General features: G+C 38.6%; 1 pseudogene; it reads left to right on the top strand.

Moving 5' to 3' along the window:
* Positions 1–2,455: 2,455 nt before the first annotated feature.
* Positions 2,456–2,555, top strand: LOC132287507 (small nucleolar RNA R71; annotated as a pseudogene).
* The last annotated feature ends 519 nt before the right edge of the window (positions 2,556–3,074 follow it).

The following is a 3,074-nucleotide window of genomic DNA, read 5'->3' as shown; positions in this document are numbered from 1 at the left end:
GAGTAGCTTTATGTTGCTCACCCCTACGTTACTGGGGCATATTTCAGGTACAGGACTCAAGATTTGAAGATTTCATTGCCTTGGATGATTTGTAGCTTCTCGTGTCAAAACTTGTATTCTTTGATTCCATATATGTAAAGTGTGCATCAGCACACTCTTTTCATTGTATTCAACATGTATAAGATGAGGCCGGAGGCCAATATCATGTATTATGTATTTTATGCACTTTTACTTTCAAAGTCATTGTGAAAACCTTGAAAAATCAATAGTCTTTGTTTCATAACTTTTGCATCGGGTGTGGGAATTTCATTCTTTCTTTTTCACAGGGTTTCTATGATCATGTATGAGGTGTGGCCAAGGGCCAAACACCATTTCATTCTAGGTTTCTCATTTTGGTTCCATTTATCTCAATTTTAGGCATTTTTGGCCGTTGAGAGGTCATATTTTGCATTCTTGATATTTTAAAGCCGCGGACCATTGGAACGCGTCTTAAATGTCTTTTTACGCTTGCGTGTATGTCCACATTGCACAAAGATCTTAAGTTTCAACTTTTGACCTATTTTGGGTGATTTTTATGAATTTTTATGAAAAATTCCTCCATGGGGTGTCATCTTAAGTTCCCTCTTGTTTTAGCATGTCTTAGATGCTTCAATGATGTTAGAAAGTGTTTTCGAACTTGTTCGAAACTTATTGGATGCATGTAGAATGTTAGAAGTGGACCTAGCATCACAAAAACACATAGCAGCAGCTTTATATAGCTGCAGCAGATGTGTCGGTCGGTTGATGGAGCTTCATCAGCCGGCTGACAAGCCTCGAGACTCCTTTCTAGTAGGCTTTCAAGGAAAAACCACATTTCAGCACATCGATGATTGGGGTTTGTTAGACTGATGGTTGAGGTTCAGCCCACTGATGGTTGTATTTTGGTCAACCGATCCTCCCTGGGACCTTCACCTTTCAGCTTCTCTTGTACAGTTTTCTTATTCCGACTTCAGAGGGTCATATCTTACTCATTTCAAATCCAAATCTGGTCATTCTTGATTCTAAGTTCAAGAGCTTGAAGTTAGCTTTCCAATGGTATCAACCACTCATCAGAAATCCAATCGTAGTGAGAGTTATACTAGTTTTAGTAGGATAGGGTCGTGCTGTCTCATAAACGGAGGATGCCTCTTCGTTCTAAATTCATATCTTTTCCGTCCGAACTCCGAATCAGGTGATTTTTGAGTCTAAGTTCATTAATTTTTTGTTTTCTTTCCAATGGTGTGCTCAGCAGCACCCACTTTTAGGTTGGAAATGACTGTTTTTCCCTTAGGTTCATTCTTATCCGCTTGTGAACCGTTGCTTCTGCACTTGTTTTCTTTGAGTTCCATGGCTTCATGGGGAGTTACCTTGGTGCCTTAGGGATAATGTACATCTCTTAAGGCTATTTTGCATCTTCTGCTTCCGTATTTCTAGATCCGGTACGGGTCATCACAGTAGACACTAGGTTGAAAAATCCAAGGTCGTTACAAGTTTAACCTTATTGTCCACTTGCTTACCACTTCTCAAGGTGGTGATGGCTTGCACTTGATCTTGGGAAGAACACCCCGATGCAGGTTTTGCTTCCACACAAAATTGGGCTTTTGGATTCCTCTCGGGTTGACTAGGTAATTTCCCAATTTTTCTTGCATTCAATGCATTAGCTATGGTCCCAATTTGGGCTTCTAGCTTTGATATGGATTGAGAATGGAAATGCAACAAGTTGGTATTCATTTCTAAGCTACCTAAAGCTACCAAAACCTTATCTTCAAATGTAGAATTGCTAGAAAGTGCATGAGGATAATGAGAGCAAATTTACGAATCGTACATTTGAGGATGTGAAAAGTGATTGGTTCTTTGATGAGATGAAGAAGAAACAAATCCTTGGGAACCTACTTCCCTTTTATGAGGTGGAATATATTTGCCTTGAAACTTTTTAGCTTGATAGAAATTCGGATTTTCATTCCACATTGGAACATATGCACTTGAGTAAGGGTGAGTGAATGTAGCATTGATTTGTTCAAAGTGCTTATTGAATGCATGTCCATGGGGACAAGTGAAAGTGGTATGTAAAACACTTGAACATGTCATGCATGGCTCACTAAGATGAGAAGTATGATGAAAAGAAGGTGATTTTACAACCGGTTTTTGACTCAACAAGAATTGATCAAGTTTTTGAGAGAGAGTCTTAACCTCGGCTACAATCTTTAATGGATTCTCTATTTGACATACTTGCAAGTCTTTCTTCTTTTCCTTCGAACTATGGTCACACCGAGAAGTATAATATTTTTGCAAAGAGTTTTCGCTCATTTTCTAAAAGAGGTGCCATATGTCATTTTCATGTTTTCCAAAATATGATCCTCCACATGATGTATCGACTATGTCCTTATAAATGTCGAAAAGGCTCTCATAGAAATATTGAACCACTTGCCATTTTGGAATGCCATGATGTGGACATTTGCTTAGCAAGTCATTCAATCTTTCCCAAGCCTCATACAACCACTCCCCTTCCTTTTGAGAAAATTCTCTAATTGAAGCACACATTACATTAGTTAAACTTATGGGGTAAATTTTTTTGAAAAATTCATTTTGCATTTGTGCCCAAGATGTTTTTGAATTTGCCCCCAAAGTATTGAACCAATGCTTTGCTTTATTTTTGAGTGTGAAAGGGAAGAAAAATAGCCTAAAAACTTCCTCCTGGACATCTATATATCTTACGGTGGAACGTATTTCAAAGAATTCATTTAGATGCTTATAGGGTTCCTCATCATCTAAGCCATAAAAGAGTGGACACATTTGAATAGTCTCAGGCTTGATTTCATATTGATTTGCTTCAAAATTAGGCAACACAATACAAGTAGGTGGATGATATGCATGAAGATTGTAATGATCACGAAGGACCATTGGAGGAATTGGAGCTTGAACTCCGGGGCCATGTTGATTAAGAGGTGGGTTTTGTATGAAACGTGGGTCCAAGTAGCCAAGATTACCCTCTAGATTTTCCATGTGAATACCTAGGACGAGTGATATGGCAATGACTACCCAAGACTTCTAGCGAC

The sequence above is a fragment of the Cornus florida genome, unplaced genomic scaffold, assembly GCF_030987335.1.
Source record: "Cornus florida cultivar Cherokee Brave unplaced genomic scaffold, ASM3098733v1 CherokeeBrave_3.0.0_Hap2_Chr11, whole genome shotgun sequence".
Lineage (NCBI taxonomy): Eukaryota > Viridiplantae > Streptophyta > Magnoliopsida > Cornales > Cornaceae > Cornus > Cornus florida.
This window is presented reverse-complemented; position numbering and strand designations above follow the sequence as displayed.